Here is a 19302-nt window from a genome sequence, read left to right as displayed (position 1 = left end):
TGAAAGAAAAAGAAAAACATATATATTATCATGAAACCATAAATTATGATTTTATTTTTTTAATATCTAAAAATGAAAAATATCTATTAATTAGAAATGAAGCTTAATACAGCAATGTCTGAGCCGATGCTCGATACAGTTGTCTGTCTGTTCATAGCCATATGATAAGTTATTACTCTCCATGTATAAGGAGCTGATCTGAACTCGATGTTGTGATCACCTTTACTAAGGTCAAGCATAGCTAAAGCCCTAGGCAATCTTTGTGAGAGTGCTCATGCTTTTTACATCCAGTTCAGTAATCATAAGATTGAGGAGTGGGCCATTCAATTTATTTTTCATTCTTTGCTTCTCTCAACAACCCTTTACTGAAAAATAAAGGCAAATCTAAGGCCTAAGGTTTTTTTTTTTAGGTGGGCACATCTTGAGGGGTTCTCGAGAGGGTCACCTATTTTTGTCACATGGAAAGACGGTCACGTGTCAAAATTTACCTATTCAATCATAGATCTTATAGTCGACTTGGAGAATCTTTTCCTTTATTTAAGTTGTTTCTTAAGGGGAACGCAACCCTAATCCATTTTGAAGACTTCAAATGGGAGAGGTTTATGTATAAAAGTCTAAGTGAGTGAGCAAATTGGCCACAATGATGACCAAAAGATGAACTTTTCACCAAGTTGAACAAACTTTAGTTTGAGAAGAGTTTAGCTTTCTTGAAGTGGACTACATTTGACTCCCTCATGATGGAACTTAACTGATAAGTGGGTCAAGGCCCACGATGGCTGAGTCTGGGCTTTCTGCCCAAACCATAGCTAAGAATGGATAGGCCTGGTTTAAATTGTAGACCTCTAGACCAAGGTTTTAGTTATCGGTATTGATACCTGTATCGGTCTTAGCTTATACTGATATCAGTCGAATCGGTTTGTCAAAGGCCCAAGTCATCTCCACATCCAGGTGGACATCAGTTTGGGCCAAAAGAAAGGATTGGGCCGAGTAACCCATTTAAGTTTGAGTCTCACTATGGTAAATTTGGGTTCTTCTACCAAAGAAAAGGTAAATTTGAACTCAAACAAAGCCAGCATAATCTTTAACCCTTCATTCCAGCCTCTGTTGAGAGAGAGAGAGAGAGAGAGAGAGAGAGAGAGAGAGAGAAAGTTTTGATCTTGGGCTTTAGATGTGATGCAAAGCCCTGATTAAGGATCCATCAAAAGTACTGAGCTTTAAGCCCAAGAGGAATTAATGGGATACCAAAAGCTCTCAGCTACTCTATATAAGGTTAAGAAGTATTGATTGACTGAAAGAGTACTCATATGTTGGGTTCCAAACCATCCAACATCTGACTTATATACAGGTATTAATGGACTTAAGGAGCATGAATACAAATAGTAACTACCTCGTGAGGGGGATGACAGTAGCTGCCTATTGCAAGAGTTCCTGACCTAAAGGGACATCAGCAAGCTGCTCCTGAATGTGAACAAAGTCAAGGAGAACGTAATTCACGATAGAATTAGGTATTTTATTTGACTTTTGAAGTGACCGAACGAAGTGTTGGATTGATTCAATACCGAATCCCATATCCCTATAGAAGACTAATGATAGGGGCCCCCAACACCCATCGTAAATGTAGTTCATTGCTTAGGCAAGGGATATATGACAATACCGACTGAACAAAACGGTAGTGTTTCAAGCAGGAGGGATAGTTTTTAGCCCGGACAAAGCCGCCTCTAGGAAGGCCCCCAATTGCTTAGCTTGCCTTTTTCTTTTCTTTTCTTTTTTTTTTGAAAGAAAGAAAATGCCTTTAGACACCTTTTGGAGGGTGGAGGGTGGAGTGACAGAAAGTGTTAAATCTGCGGAATCAATCATGGTTTTGGGTATCGGATGTTGGATAGATCGTGATTGTTATCGAGTATTGGATCTGATTTCATTTGGAATCAGAATTGTATCGATCATATAAGACGGTTTTCCCCTAAAAATACCAATATCTAACCGTATTTTGACAAGTAAACCCTTTTTCTGCCCAAATTTCATGATCTGGGAACGAGCAGGGATCAATATCAGCCGATACGTGTCGTGCAAGTAAATTAGCTTTTGGTTTCAGTGTTTTAGTCTTTCACAAAATAGTCGAGCAAGTCTACAATGAAAGAAGTGAAATCGAGAAGATTAATTAAAAGTTTGATTAACTTTTTTAACGCGCTAAACTTTATTTTGGATTCCTATTCCGAATCCTTTATTGGATTTGGTTGAGTCGTTTGTAAGAAAATTATAAAGAAGCTACTTTAAGAAACATCATGAAAACGAGGAGACCAAAGACCTTGACCTTCCATGCCATTGGTCCGTTCTCCGTCCAAAGTTTCAAAGACAAAGACTAGGTAGACTTTGTTAAGGAGTTTCCCAGCACTCAGGAAGAAATTCAGCTCTCTTCCAAAGAGAGTGTGTCTTCACATCCCTTCTACTGTTTTCTTTTCTCTTTTTCACATATATGAGAGAGAGAGAGAGTGAGAGAGAGAGAGAGAGATTTGGTTAAGGAAACCTAATGGAGATCTATTTTTTTTTTTGGGTGAAATTGTAATAGGGTCCTACATTATATCATCAATCATCACCATGAGCGTTGGCTACAAAGGATGGGGTACAATTAGGAATTAACAATGCACCAGAAAAATGATTGCGGAGCAAAAATAAGAGGAGAACTTGTTTGAGTTGCATTTCATAAGGGATATTAATAAGGGACTGTTCAAATATAGTATCAAGAATTACCGCTTGTGGAACCTCAATATCTCCTGGTGATAAATGGATCGAGTCATCTGCTCCTTTATCCAACAATAGATATTTCTATTTTGTATGGTACACTCATTGATCCCAAAAATTACAATAATAAATTAGGTAGATTGCTAGGATAATTCCTTATCCACAATTTTGGTATTGTAATGCAAGAGTTTTTCTGGAATATAGGAAGTGTACCCTCTGCGGGTGGAAAGATAAAGATTGCCTAATATTTTTAATGTTTACTTTAATGATTTATGTGATCCACCCAAGATGATTTGTGTATGTTTAATTAAGAAAAGGGTAATTTACAGCGCCACCCCCTGAAGAATGCCAATATTAGAGAGACACCCCCTCTCTTTCACCAAATTGGACTCGGACCCCTTACCGTCAGTCACTGTTAAGTGTCGACTTAAAATGACCATTATACCTTTGCTATTGAAAAACTCATATTTTTACATTACAGTGAAGCTTTCAAATACAGAGAACCACAGATTTCAGCCATAATTTGCCGGATTTCCAACCAAGACCACCACAGATTGCAGATTCCGAACAGATTGAAGGAAAAAAAGGAGAAAAAACGCAACCTTCGATTATCTTCTCCGTCGGATCTCCATCATCGGTATTTGGATCGATGAGGCCGGATCTGTCGGTGGCAGATACGGAGTAGAGGCGGCGGCGGGACTCCTCTCTTCCCTCTTCTCTCTCGCTCTCCCAAACTCGACGACGGCTTTGGTCATGGCGGTCAGTAGTTGTGGCCGGATCTCCATCGCCGGTATTTGGATTGATGAGGCCGGATCTGTCGGTGGCGGATATGGAGCAGAGGCGGCGGCGGGACTCCTCTCTTCCCTCTTCTCTCTCTCTCTCTCTCCCAAACTCGGCGACAACTTTGGTCATGGCGGTCAGTAGTTGTGGTTGGATCTCCATCGCCGGTATTTGGATCGATGAGGCCGGATCTGTCGGTGGCGGATATGGAGCAGAGGCGGCGGTGGGACTCCTCTCTTCCCCTACCCTATTGTGATTCTTCTGAAGCCTTGGGCTCCAAAATCTTCAAGCTTCCTAAAAAAAGAACAGGGCTCGCAGCTGCTACCGTCCCGCTGACCTGAAGAAGAAGAAGAGCTAGAGAAGAAGAAGAGAGGATTTAAAAAACAAAAAGCCTTATTGCCGGACCTGAACCGCTGACCAAAAAGAGGATTTAAAAAAACAGAAAATAAAGCCTTATTGCGTCGTTATTGTCGGTACCTTCACCGGAAGGGGTTGCAGCCGCCGATCGACTATTCCGACTTTCTTCTCCAACTCAGTGACTCACGCAGCCGATATGGAACAGAGGCGGTGGCAGAAGGGATCTTCAATCGATTTTGGGAATACAACCATTAAGGGCAATTTTGGTATTTCCCTATTTTAAGGGCAAAATGGTATTTAAGAAAAATTTGAATTGCTGATGTCAGCATTTTTTATATATTTTGTAACGATGACTGACGGCAAGGGGTCCGAGTCCAATTTGGTGAAAGAGAGGGGGTGTCCCTCTAATATAGGCATTCTTCAGGGGGTGGCGTTGTAAATTACCCTTAAGAAAATTACAAACCCTGACTTCGACTACACTTTTACTATAACATAGAGAAATCCTAATCCCTGAGAGTGCGTCTTCACTTCCATTTCTATTTTCTTTTATTCTTTTTCACATAAGAGAGAGAGAGAGAGAGAGAGAGAGAGAGAGAGAGAGAGAGAGAGAGAGAGAGGGGTTTAGGATACCTGACAGAGATCTATTTTGTTTTGGGTGAAATTGTAATAAGGTCCTACATTGCAACATCAGTCGTCACCATGAGGATTGGCTACAAGAGGGGAGAGTAAAAGGGAAGGTTCAATCAAGAATTAACAACGCAACAAAAAAACGATTGAATAAAAACAAGAGGAGAACTCGTTTCAGTTGCATATCATAAGGGATTCTAAAAACTGTTCAAATACATTATCAAGTATTACCACTTTTGGAACCTCAATATCTACAGGCAGTAAATAGATCGAATCATCTGTTTCTTTATCCAGCAAGATGTATTTCTATTTTGCATGGTACACTCATTGGTCCAAAAAATTACTACAATAAATTAGGTAGGTGTCACTAGGATATTTTCTTATCCACAATTATGGTATTGAACTAGTTTTTTTGGAACATAGGAAGAATACCTGGATAGAAAGATAAACAGTGCATAGGGTTTTTAATATTTTCTTCAATGATTTACTCAATGATTTATGTAATTAACCCAAGATGATCTACATACCGTGATGTAGAAAATTAGAAACCCTAACGATTTAACTACACTTCCTTACAAGATCACACCCTATTTAAAGCGTTTTGATGTACCATAATATAAAGAAAACTTAATCCCCGGAAGTACAAAACTTTCCTCCCAAGGAGAACAAATCCCATATAGTAATGAATTTTGGCCACAGAAAATGCCCATAAAAAAATTGATAATTATGAGAAGATGTGCAAGGTTTTGCAGTCTTCACTTGGGTTCACAAAACTGATAAACCCACATGGGTTGATCTTGGTTTTGATCTCAAAACTTTGGTAATATTCCATCACACCAATTCACCATGGGTTGGGGAGTTTAGAGGCCATGAAGAGTGAGTTAGGAGGTAAGATTGGGAACAGTAAAAAGATGAACTAAGCATACAGTACTAATATGTGTAAACAGTAAAAAGAAGAAATGGGGAACACGAGTACTACTCATGGTACGTGTGGACCGTGTGGTGGTGTCTGCGTCTTCTTCTTCGTCTTATACGGAGTATATGATTTCTCAATCAAGACCCTCTTACTGTTATTTTAAAGAAACACACAAAAAATCCTATTTAATATGCGGCAAAAAGCTACCACGGAAGCTCTGCTATCCTTTCCTCACTTTTCAACCACTCCCCACAGCTTATTTATGGAACACAGATAGAGATATGAATGAATGAGAGAGAGAGAGAGAGAGAGAGAGAGGGAGGGGAAAGCCCCCAAGGTGGGCTGAGGTGGGGATAGGTAAGGTGATCGTCATGGAATCAGGACAGATAGAGAAAGAAAAAACCAAGAAAGAAAGGACATCTGGGAGTTGGGTCGTCCTCTCTTTGCTATTCTTTTCCATTTTTTGAGTGAGGAGGGCATCCCTTATATATTAATACTGAAAAGAAATGAAAAGAAACGAGAATCTGAATTCTTCTTTTTGAACATAGTAAGTCAAGCATTTTAGCTATATATTATATGAGGAAAAAGAAAGCTAAGCTGGGGAAGGGTGGTTACAGCTTACAGGTGAGGTGAGACTATAGAGAGAGAGAGAGAATCCGACATTATTTTATGTGTGGTTGGTATTCTCTCTCTTTCTCTCTCTGGTCGCCATTTTCGAGGTCGTCCTCGCTTTACTAAACAGAGAAACGCGTTGAGAAGTGGAGCACGTAGCGTCTTCTCCGTTTGTCACTCTCACTTATCTGCTTCTGATTGCAACTGTTGTTGAGACCACCAATTCCCACTATTTCAATTTTATCTTTCCATATTCAGATTTCTTCAGAAGAATAGTGATGGCAGGTGGAGCCATGAACCTGGTGGTTGGCAGCACATCTTTCGGGAGGACTTGCTCTTTGCCTGTTTAGTGTTTCCCTCTCCCTCTCCCTTTCCCTTTTTATTTTTCTATTTATTTTTAAATTTTTTTTTAACAAGAAACTCTTCAAATCAAAACGGTTCAGGCTATTGGTATACGCAGCCACATCAAATCCATATAATAGATTATCGTTATGAAATTTAAGTTAGAGACGTTTGTCAACAATTAGCATGAAGACTTTTGGTAGCAAAGCTACATTTTTTGTGGGGAGGTATTTACCTCTCCTTTCAGTTTCTCTTAAGAATCGATAAGGTAGATAAGGGGAAGTGTTTTCTGTGAGAGAATGTGATTCTTATGCATATACAAAAAGGCCAATTAAAGCACACAAGAAAATCATTTTTCATTTCATGGGGTGGTGGGCTTGTCATTTGTCCCCATATGTCTTGACTGAGGAGGAACCACACTCCCCCATAAAAGCCTCTTTTCCAACAGGAAAAAAAAAAGAAAAAAGGGAAATCAATGCTAACTCCTTGATCACATATTCAAGCAACCCCTCATCCAAACACAGTGGGTTGAGAAATGACATTCCCACCTGTATGAAATCGAGAAAATCCACCCCCTATTTATGCCCATGTGTGTCCCTACCTCTGCCCCTATGCACAAAGGACGATGAAATGACCATCCCGCTTTCACCCGCTACATCTCCTCTCTATGCCATCCCCCTCTCGACCCACATCTCTCTCCAACCAATTCTGCTAATTATCTACATCTAGTTGCTGCAATGGGGAGGCGAGTAGGGAAATTTAGGGATTTCGACTTAACAAGGGACAAAAAAATGTGAGTTTGCTTTCTTGCAGATTTTTTTTTGGCAAAACTTTTCTTGTGGAATCAGAAAAGAAGTTTGTTTTGAGTTAATATAGGCAAATATAAGGAGGGGCCTATCATGCACCCCCATTGATGCCCCAGCCCATGCCCCCATCAAGTAGCACTCATTAGGATATTGCTGTAGAAATGCAACCCTAAAACGATGCAGAAGATAACGGAAAAACAGAACAAACAATGCACATGGATTTTACGAGATTCAGCAAAGGTTGCCTACGTCCCCGGTGAGATGAGATCTTGCTTCACTATCAATGGAGAATAGGGTTATAGTGCTCGTCTTCACACCTCTCAGTATTGCTTGCATTACAGAGAAAGAAACCCTCGCGACAAATATATAGCGGAAAACCCTAATCCGAAAAGTACACAATTGCCCTCAAATAAAAAATTCGAGCGGGGGGTTGCAACCCCCTACACCCCCTACTATGCTGGGGGGCCTCCTTCCCCCCTTGTAACTCTCACGGCCTGCTAACAAGCTAGCGCGATCATCGTCCTGCTTGTCGAGGTACTGCACCTGTACTCCCTGGATTAAACTGTGACGGAATACAAGACATCGTACACCAACAATTGCATGTGTGCACTGTGTCATTGTTTAACTTCTACCCTTTATTGTACAAGGTTGTTGAAATTATCTTTCCATCTCCATGGTGATGAGATTCTGTCCTATAAACTTTTTTTTTTTTTTTTTTTTAAAGGTCTTTCTCTACTAAGATAATGTCTCCACACCTTAATTATCTAAGGGATGCACCTACCAACTGCAGGTCAATTCAGGGCAATGTCCTAGCTTACACATTCCAAGATGAAAAGATACCATGAAATCGGGATCCTTAATAAGTAGTAAAAAGTGATGATAATAGGGAATCATATGTCACATTCAAACTTATGGATTTACTACACAAGAGACATATTGGCTAGAATTATTATATATGTGGACTTATATCTTGACAATAGAAAGACCTAGTGTTTCTTCTGCAACTTGTTTAATGTATATTTGTAGAGAAAAATGAAGAATTGAAGGCTATGACTTGTCCTACTATACAACCCCACATTGACCCATCATTATCAAACATAAATGAGTCAATTTGTTACAGTTTGATATATAAGACTGGTGGTCCAAAAAATATGTCCATTAATTTCTCCTTATCCATAGCCCACAGGGTTTCTATGAGTTTGACTCTGCATGCTTGGGGAAGTATAACATGCCAACCACTTAATCATATGGATTGGGTGTGGAGGTTTATAAGAAAGGTGGAAATTATACTCAAAACTCACTTTATTTCAATTAAATGGGGTTTGTTATATAAATTTTCTTTTTCTCCAATTAGTTCTATTTAACGAACACTAGGATAGCCTAGTGGTGATAGCTTCGGCTTGTGAAGCCGGCACCCAGGGGAGGAGGTCGTGGGATCGAACCCTGTAGTACGCATTGTGTGAGTGTATGTGTGTTTTCTTATTTATTTTGTATCCACCCGTGGGTTGCCCATATGGTTAGGGCGAACTGGGGATAGTAAGGTGCCTTTCTATTCTATTAGTAATAGTAAAGTGCCTTTCCTTACTTGTTCAAGTAAGCAAGTCAACTACCTTTCGTATAGTAGTCATTCAGCTTGACTAAAATTCCTGAGAAAAGAAGAAAGGATTGAACCACGGGCACCCCTTCTTCTGTAGTAAAAAGCGCTCCATTTCCTATCGTTCTACAGGTGTCTGTAGAGCGTTCTAATGCATTACATTGACTCTGTTCACCCAATCTCATCCCTTCAAAAGGATCAATCCCACCATCTATTGAGTTACGAACCCAATTCGACAAGTGGAGAACTTATGCCCGTAATGGCTAGAAATAGAATTGGCTAACTCCACTCGTGGCTACTTTTACAGAAAAACAGAAAGTCGTTTATATATATATAATTTATCTAGCTAAATTAATGGCTAAGTTTAAGAAACCAGGAAGAAGATGAAAAACAAAAAGGCCTAGTTAAGCTACTTGTCTTTGGACATTATCGAATTTTTGAAGATTTTAATTTATTTATCCTAGCTCATATAGCAAGAGCAATAGGGTGGGGTTCGGCCGAATTTCTTAAAACCCTTGGTTGAATTGGGATGTCGTAGCCCAAGCTGGGATATCGCAGCCCAAGCCAGCTTTATCGGGCTCAACCAACCCAACCCAATCTAACCCTTATTGATCTTGATTGGACTAGGTTGGTCTGAGTCAACTCTGATTGACCTTGGCAGCCCCTATTTCCTTCTTTTTTTATTCTACTGAGTGAATGATATTAAATATCTATAATTATATATTATATATCTATATATACAGTATGGACAGATCAGACTTGGTTTAGCAGAGGCCTCAGCCCCAGGCCTAAAAATCTTGGCCCTAGTCTAGACCGGACCCTATCAAACTCAGGGTAGGCTTGGGCTCACCAAGACAAACTTTCAACCCTATCTTGCAAAATTTGGGAGTTCAAACTATCTCACAAGAAGGCTTAGGGTTACTGGATAATCCATAGATGTAGGTTCTCCTAGAGAAACCAACACTTGAACAAACTAGCAATCAAAGAGAGAGAGAGAGAGAGAGAGAGAGAGAGAGAGAGAAATTGTGGGTAAAGGTTCTTTCCCTTTCTCTAATCCTTATTTGCCTAGTTGCTAAAATCCTTATATTGCTAAGTGATGAGCCTAAAAGTGTACACAACTTAGGACTGCTGCACCAAGATGCCAACTAAACCAGAACCCTAAGGCTGGGCCATCAGCTCGGCAATCTCAAGGCTGAGTCTCTAGCTCGGACCTCTCAAGCCTGAGCCATAAGCTCGACAATCAAGCTCAAGCCTCCAGGTCGGTAACCTCAAGGCTGAGCCTCCAGCTTGGACCTCTCAAGGCTGAGTCTCCAGCTCGGCAATCTCAAGGCTGAACCTCCAGCTCAAATCTCTCAAGGCCGAGCCATAATCTCGGCCCAAGACACCATATGCCGCCCCCGAAAATAAGGCGCTACCCCGCAGATTCTGCGCTGCCAGCTCACCAAATCATTAGTAGTTCTCACCCTTTGCTATGTAAGGAAACTAACTCCTTGAGAGATTTGCTCAATCAAAGACTCTCCAAATAAAGAGCCCATATCCGGAATAGTTGCACAAAATCAGGAATAATCTCCTAATTAATGGGGGAATAGTTGCACAAAATCAGGAATAATCTCCTAATTAATGGGGGTTACACGCTCCCAACAAACAGAATATCCTTGGAATCTCCTACTAGAGCAAGGAATCAGCTTCCTTACTGACCACTTATTAAGAAGTGGACTGTAGGAAAAGTTGTGCCAGAATATTAAGAGAGAAAACCTAAGTGTCACCTTTGTGTAGGAGAACTTTCACTCTATCACCTGCATGGAATTATCATAGACTTGTAATTGAAATTGTTAGAAAATTAGTAGGTTGAGTCGTGTCACTTGACATTGTCCTTAAGACCATAGATGCCCCCTATGGTGCAACCGAGAATATTGCAAATCGGCCTCTAAGATAAAACAACCTAATGACTCCCTAATAATCGTGCACTCGACTACTGGACCCTTCAAATGCTATAGGGCTATGCTCAAACTAAAAATAAAACACTCACAAAATGAACATATAAATCCAACAAAACTCAATAAAAGAGAAAGCTTGACAACACACACTTGAATTCCTCAAGTGACTTATTTCATGTCTTTCAAATGCTAAATCTCCCCTCTATTTGTAAGACAAATGAGATGAGGAGTAAAAGAAATAAATTAAAAGAGCTTTAAAACTAAGGAATAAATGAAACTTAAGGAGAAGAAATTAAAGATATCTTAAAACTAAATAAATATAACTCTCTTTAGGGGCTTTGAAAGAGAAAGCTATGTAATATCTTATAGCAACTGAAGATATTAAGAAGCCATATAAAAGATACTTAAAGTGTTATCCAAACTGAATAAATAAATAAATAATTGACAAGGTAAAGAGTTATGAAATTCTCCTTTTAATTAAAACTAGTTTTGAAGTTATTTTGAATCTTCATTTTTTTAAAATACTTGATTTAAAACCAACAATCTCCATAACTGCTACCATCTAACTCCTATGAATATAAAGGTAAGTCTTTGAAAAAGGGATCGATTCTTTCACTCAGAATTTAGTTGTTGCAAGTTTTCTAATTTAGGCATCGAAGTGTCCCCTGTCATATCAGTCCGGCACACTCACCTTTTGTTCTTCTATGCAAGTGCATCGAAGAACTTTTTCTCCTGCCTGAAAATTTTCCCCTCAGATTTTACTACATCACTAAGCATTGCAAAATGATGAGATCCCATTGAGTGATCCTACCTAAGTTTCTTTGTATAAATTTAATTTTTCTCAAATAAATATATCTACTCTCAAAGGACAGATAAAAGTATCTATAAAAATTAAGCCCTCAAGTAATTTTGTTATTAGAATTTAGCCTGTCCACCTTATAATATTGCAGAACAGACTTACGTGCTTTAAATAATTATTTTCACCACCCTAATCCATCTTACATATTGTATAGGGAATCTAAATGACCAAAATTGGACTTTAAAATAATTTTTAGAACCTTTGAAAATAGTTGCTGATAAATATTTTAAACTATTTGCAAAGCAAACTAACGAGCTAGAATTTTTCTCCCATCATGATTAAATAATCTCTCTCTAGATATTCTTCCCATGCACAAAGTGGATTCCTTGTTGAGTGCGCGTTTTCCATTTACAGATAAATGTCACGAACACATTAATGCACTAATATTTAACAAGTTGACATCAACTGTTAGTATATCAAAATCCATAACACTTAATTGAAATAAGAAGAATCTCTTAGATTTGGGGACCAATGGCAATGAATACCGAGAATCTTGTTTTTAAATAACTAAAAATAATCCATTCAAAAATTTTAAGTGATGTAGTACACTATACATAGATATTCCATTGCACTATATATAGATATGTGGTATATTCACTCTTCAAACATAAATAGAAGTACCCCAATTTTTCCACTAGTCGTCAATAGTTTAAGGTATCAATATTAAGACATACAAATACCCAATAAAATTTCTCATGAAGATAGTTTTTTATCTAAGACTGTGGCTCCTGCCTATGCTCAGGTCAATGAGAGTGCACTCTCTGGCATCGACTAGGAGGTTTCACACCCCTTTACCAAGGTGCTAGGGGGCATTTTCAAGACAAAAAATACCATCTTACTTTCCCATGACCTATATATATGACCAAGTTTCCCTTCACCCATGGCAAAACAACTTTTGCTCACTCTAGAGCTCCGAGGGCTTCAAAGGTATTTACCCACACTGTGTGGGGAAAGTAATTAAGACCCAGAAGGGTGAACCCGACAAAAGTCCACAGGTGGAGGTAAATTTTTCCCCATAAAAATACGTCATTGACTTGAACAGTCGTGCGTGGGACTGTGGAATGTTGATGGTCGGTCCGTCGTCACCAGACCAGAGTCACCCGTGAACTGGACCCATGAATTGGGAAAATAACATTTATGTCCCATTTCCCAATTAAAGAAAACCCATGACCATAGGGCCATTGTTGTCTTTGTGTTTATCAATACCGGAAGTACTTCTACCGTGACCGACGGAGACGATAGAATGAGAGAGAAAGTTAGAGAGAGAGAGAAAGCCTGAACCTAACTGTCGGTCGTCGTCTCGAATCCTTCGCCGGGGCTGACGCTGAAAACGAGAGTCCTCTCACCCCATGGTTCTCATGGCTCCTGGCTCTGGCTCATGGATTAACTATGGGTAGAGAGAGAAAGAAAGAGAGAGAGAGAGAGAGTAGTAATTAATTAGTGTTAATATTTTTGATTTGTTTTAATATAATAGACATATCCGGGGGCCGCTCAATAACTCAACCACTTTTCTGACTCATTTTTTCTCGGGTTTTGTTCTCTGGATTCCTCCTTTTCATCCTAATCTGACATACTATTCTCCTAAATTTCATTCACTTTAAATTGTTAATTGTTAATTTCTAATCTCTAATCTCTAATCTCTAACCTCTAACAAAGATCCAAAGGTCCATATATGCCCTGATACAACTTCCTAGATACTGTTTCTGGGTATCTTATAGCTATAGATCATATAGGTTTATTTATTTATTTATTTTTTAATCTCACAAAATGGACGGTGGATAATGAGTTTGAATCGCAATTGCAGAAGGATCAGATCAGTGCATGGGGTCGTGGTCATTTCTGGAACCCATTTAGTATTTTCCCAATTTCCCATTTTCCCACAGGTAAGGCAAGGCAGGGTAGGGTAGGGTAGGGTCCTGTTTTGTCTTTTTACGTCGTCTTTCCTCACTCAACCCTTTCTTGCTATCTCTTTCTCTTTATGTCTCTTCCTTCCACCCTCTTATAATACCACACACGATCCCTCTCTCTTCTTCATCTTCACACACACAATTACTTCTTCTCATCTCCCCATCTCTTCTCTTCTCATACTCAAAAGGGAAGAGAAAAGTAGAAGTGAGTTCTGAGTTGCAGTACTCTAGAAGATCAGAGAAAAAAGAGAGAGAGAGAGAGAAAAGGAAGGAAGCTTTCTGTTTGAGGGGAATGTTGTCTGGCTCGAGGCAACCAACATAATCGATTGAGATCGAAGATTATAGATCTCTAGATACCTATGGTATGAAATTGATTGTTTCGTGCAAGTATTCTCGGACCAGGCTTCATTCCCCTCAATTATTGCTTCCATCTAAGCCGATCATCATCTTCTTCAGCTTTTCTTCACCTACCTCTCAATTGGCTTTCTTGATCATGCCCTGGATCTGGTTTCCCAAGGTGGGTTTTCTTTTTTTTTTTCTTTTGTTATCTTCAGTTTCTGATACCCTAATTTTGAGTGCTTATCTTTCTTCGCGAGGTTCATGTTTTTATAGAGAAATTTGAGGTAGTTATTTTTATAATTAGAATTAGCAGATTGGTGTAATGATGAGTATCTTGACTGCTACTACACTCACACTCGTTTTTCTCTGACTAGTTCTTCGAGAAAGGTTTTCATCATTACTCCCTTTTCTATTTTTATTTTTGTCAGTCCAGATAGTTTCCAGAACCCAAAAACATCATTGGGGGTCTTGTTTTTCATGATGGCTTCAAGCATCAGATCTGTCCGTTTCTGGGTATTTTCTTCTTCAAAAACCTCCTCCTTCACGTTTTAGGCTTTCATGGTAGAGATCTATGCTTTCCCCATATATGATCTGTGATGCTGTTAGAATGGTAACTGTTTCAAACTTTGTCATCTCCATCCACTTTTTTATTTTCTAAATTTCCTTTTCCCACTTTTGTTTTTTCTTTCTTCTTTTTCTGAACTTCTCCTTCATCTGTAATGAACTTTATTTAATGCATGGATGGGGAAAGGGATGGATGGATAAGAGAGAGAGAGAGAGAGGTCTGATCGAATAACAGGTTTTGTAGAATCAAAGTAAAAGATTTTTCCTTCTTCCTTTATTTATTTATTTTTTCTTTTCAGATATCTTTCTTCTTCCTTTTTTCATTGAATGGTAACCTATCTTTATTTATCTGAAGCTTTTGTAAAGTGATTACAGAAAAGGAGAAAGAAGAATAATAATCTGTAGAAGGATCATTACACGTTCAAACCGTAAGTCTTTTTATTCTGGATTCTGGATTGACCTTCCTTTCCCCTTCTCCTTTCCCCTTCTGCTACTCTTGTTTCTTCTTTTCTTTTGCTGAATATTTTGATTTCAGTTACATGAACAAGTTTGCATTGTTCCATCCAGATAAAACCCTTTTTTGTTTTTGAGGTATTGAGCTGAACCTTAAATGGGTTTCTTGTTTCTTACACATTCATTGATTCACAAGAAGCAACATTGATGAATGAGGTGAAACTCAATTTTTTTTTCCTTCTTTAGTGGGATTTCTATGATGTATATATCTCTGTAGCTAAAGTAGTCTCTGTAACAATAAGAGCTACCCAGTTACCTATACTGTAGAGACACTATAGATATATTCACATAAGGCACAGAACGTCAGCAAAGACGCCATGGATGATTCCTCTCTATCCATAAATCTTATTGCTTATTAAATGGGTTCTGATCTTTTCATGCATTTGGCAAAATGCTGTGCCAGGAAAAGCTAGAATTCAAATTTCAAATCGGTAAGGAATCTAGGAAACAAAAGTAAGTAAAGTTTGACTTATCTAGTCCTTCTCAACTACTTGTTTTTTTTGTTTTTGTTTTATCTTAGTCATTATAATCACTCGTTTAAAATATGCTATGTATACATGTTCATAGACTTGATTGGATAAATGAATGAATCATTAAGGTTTTTTAGTTTGATAATTGATTGACAATTTGAGATTTTTGCAGGGATTTAAAAACTAGATTCATTGATCCGGCTCTGCTGGGCTTCAGACGTGCAAAGGTGTCAAGGGTGTATTTTGAGAAAAATACTAAAATCTTATAGGATTTTATGAATCCTATGATAGTGGATGAACCTTCCTCCATGGGTTGGGAAAACTCTATTTATTTTAATGCATCTAAAATGCTACAGTTGTATTGGGGAAGGAAACTATTTCTGCCTTTTGGGAAAATTGGATTTTTTTTCATAAAGTGGAACTCTTGTTGGATTTTATGTCTTCTTATTCTATGGCCACAACTTTTTCCATAAATAATTGATCCGTTTAGGTCACACAGCTTTCTTTCTTCTTACCCCCACCGGCCACCCCAAAGTGTCTCCTATAGGCTGTAGAGTCTAGAGATGTAGGGAGGGATTGAAAGTTGGAGTCTTCCATTAGTTGAGGACATTGGTAAGTGGTGTTGTCCAAAAGTAGTTTTTGAAACTTGTAAGTGTGTGACTGCCATGGTGATGTTGATAGAGGAAGTCTGAGAATGCAGCACTGTCACCTATTTTTAGTAGCCATCTAAACCCTAAGGTCTAAGCTTGGGTTTATATTAGGTCCTCCTGTTTCATAACTGATTAACAAGTTTGAAATGACAGGTTTTGATCTCATTGGCTCATCTTTTGATCAGACAAAAATGTGTTTCTTATCCCCCCTTCTTGTTAATAAGCTGCAGATATGGCAATTAATGGCGTTTGAGACTTTGAGTCTGTCTTATGTTATTGTGTTTTCATAATTGGGGACCAATCTAATTAAATGCCTTCTAATGTCCCTCATTCCTCATTTTCCATTAATAGTCTCTAAACTCTTAAACTACTGTAAGATTCTACCATGGCTAAACACCTGCAACTATTTCAAGCCATAGCCTTCAAGAAAGACTTTAAGGTTGAAGTTGAGGTTCATGCTGTTTAGTCAAAGCAATGACTGAAATATTGTAGTATCATAAATGCTACTGCAGTTTTTATTTCATTAATCACTTGGGAATTGACTCTAGAACAAAAGATCAGATTTTTGGACACCATCTTTTAAGTGTGCTCCAAGGTCTCTCAGGCTGTGCCCCAACTCACAGCGGAATTTTCATATTGTATGTCTTGAGACTTTTCTTGGATTCTTGTGTTATCGCCTGGAACTTCCATGTAGTGGATTCCATTAATTTGGGATAAAGTTTTAATTGTTGCTGTTATTATTTTATCTTAGATTTTTCTTTACATCTTAGCCTAGATCTTCTCTTTGATTTGGATTTCTTTTTTTCTCCCTAGAGCTTAAGTTGTATTTCCCCCCCCCCCCCAAATTTTTCCCTCTCCCTTTTGGTGTTGGATGTTTTGTGCGATTGTTGAATAAATGCCAATTCATCCCAAGAAAAAAAAATTTGAAGTTGTTATTATCCTTTCATTTGTGTTGGAAGTTATATCATACACATCAAAGGACAATTGTGAAGGAAGATGGATCTTGTAATCTAATGAGCAGGTAGCTTCTCTTTCTTTGTTTTTGTTTTTTGGATTGATACTCTCCAAGAAGAGTTGAAACTCATCACCTCTTGATTTTTAGGGTGATGATCCTTGCCAACTGAACTACCCTCCTAGGGTAATTCATTATATCTTGGTTACTGACTACAAGCACAACAATTCCTTCTGAACATTGATTCTCATAATTTATGACGTTATTTCATTCAGTTTGTTTTATGAATCAGCTAAGCTCGTTATGCTAATTTATAATATGAAAAATCTTATTGTAATCAAGATTGACGGAAAAAAAGTTGTAATCCTACTTTTTTTTCTTTTTAGTATACGTAATTTATTTTTCCAATGATGGTTGATCATATCATTTCACATAAATATTAAAACAAGTAACTTTTAAGTTTTTGCAAACCATTTTTATCTCTGCATTAAATATTGCACTTTTGAAAACTAAAAGAATCTTACGACTTTTTCGTTCACCACTTCGGTGACAACTTGCACCCTTTATTATATTAACATGCTTCATCTTTGTCTTTTCCAATAGCGCCTATTCCGCCAACTATGCTTGGTTGGTTAAACTATCTTGAAGAAAATAAGATGAAGCTCTTTTCTTCTCTCCTAGGTACTGCAATTCTAAATCATTAATTGGGAACGTATAGAAGCCCGCCCTTGGCATAAAGTAACCACTATAATTTAAATTTGTTTAGTTAATAAATTGTAATTCACAAACATATATATGGGATCTTTAATCGCAACATTCGATTCAGTTTACTTAAATAAAATCTTGGCATCCTTCTCTCATCCCTTGGGTTGTCATCATAAGCTAACTTTTGTTGGTTACATAAACTTCCATACCTTAATAAGTCTCATTAATTCGTTACAAGATTTTAAAAAAATCAAACACCCATTATTTATCACTAATATTTCCCCTTCTTCAAACATGGGAGAATTGGTAGAGATTAGCAATTCCAATTTTAAACCATTCATTAAGCAACAGTCTAGGGAGAATCCATTCATTGAGGCCTTGTGTCTATAATGTACCCCACAATAGTGGGGGTATTTTAAGCCATTCGTAAATAGTGGGTAGATATTTACCGCCATTGACGGTCACATCACCAATCAGATTTTGAGGTTAACTTGATAGGGGTCCTAATGGTATTCCGAGAATTGCTCTCACATATTTAGATTTCATAAAGTGACTTTAATCTTCTAGTCAAAAGCTTAATTCTGAACCTTACATATATTTGATGGTAAGTTATACTCTTTATATTGAATGTGGTACTCCTTTTTCATTTGTAAGTTCTATGCTACTAATATTTGTAGTTTGTTGTTTCTTGTAAATGCACAAAAGACTGACTGAAAAGTACTAATAAAGCATCCTCATGCTCAGGTGTTTTAAAGAGTTGCAATGCTTTTGACATAGGAACAATCAAACTTGTGCAAGAGGGATCCACCAGAGTATAATGCATCTACTATTTGAACCTGAAATGACTGAAAATAGTACAACTTTTTTTTCTTTCCTATTTCTTTTTAAAGTTCTTGCCCTAAAAAAAAATAAATAAATAATAAATAATACTGCAATTTGCAATTTGGTAGCCTTCATCAAGGCGTCAAAATGTTCATCCGTTTGGTTGAGTAAAAAAAAATGAATTTTTTTTTTTGGGTGGGGAGGGAGGGAGGGAGGATGATTGAAGATAAAGAGAAAGATGCCAATATAGAAAGGCAAGTACACTTACCCCTCCCAGACCCTATAGTAGCGGGAGTCTCGTGCACTGGGTTGCTCTTCTATATAGAAAGGCAAGTGATTGAGTTTTATTGTGAGAATTGACTTCCTATCCAAATATTGGATTCATCAAATCATCCTTCCATTCCAAATTAAGTGGTTAGCCCTTGGAGGCTTCCATTGAAGGATTCAACACAAAAAAAAAATTCCTCATCGCAATGAATAATTGAATCAACATCAATATTATTTTCTTGTGATTTAGTGAAAGAACATGGAGGAAAACATCTTCCAAGAAACAAAAGAAGATACGAGGCAAGAAGGTGGAGTATTGAACCACCAAACATGGGATAGTTGCAATTTAAGGCCCTTTGGTAAGAAGATGAGCCTCTCTATTGGAGGACTGAGGCGTGAACTGGAAGAATACATCACACCCAGAAGGAAGCAAACAAAAAACATCCTCAACAATGACCCTAGTAGACCAATCTAAAGAAGAACTAACATTGCTCCAAAAAAAAAAATCTAAAGAGTTTATAAAAACCACTAAAGTAAACAATTT

General features: G+C 37.9%; 1 long non-coding RNA gene across 1 annotated transcript; it reads left to right on the top strand.

The window, feature by feature from the left end:
• Positions 1–13571: 13571 nt before the first annotated feature.
• Positions 13572–15836, top strand: LOC122061288. Its single transcript, XR_006134618.1, has 2 exons — positions 13572–13993; positions 14244–15836. It is a non-coding gene; the product is annotated as an uncharacterized LOC122061288 (long non-coding RNA).
• The last annotated feature ends 3466 nt before the right edge of the window (positions 15837–19302 follow it).

Source organism: Macadamia integrifolia, chromosome 14 (assembly GCF_013358625.1).
Source record: "Macadamia integrifolia cultivar HAES 741 chromosome 14, SCU_Mint_v3, whole genome shotgun sequence".
Classification (NCBI taxonomy): domain Eukaryota; kingdom Viridiplantae; phylum Streptophyta; class Magnoliopsida; order Proteales; family Proteaceae; genus Macadamia; species Macadamia integrifolia.
Note: the sequence above shows the minus strand (reverse complement) of the source record. Positions and strands in the feature narration are given on the sequence as shown.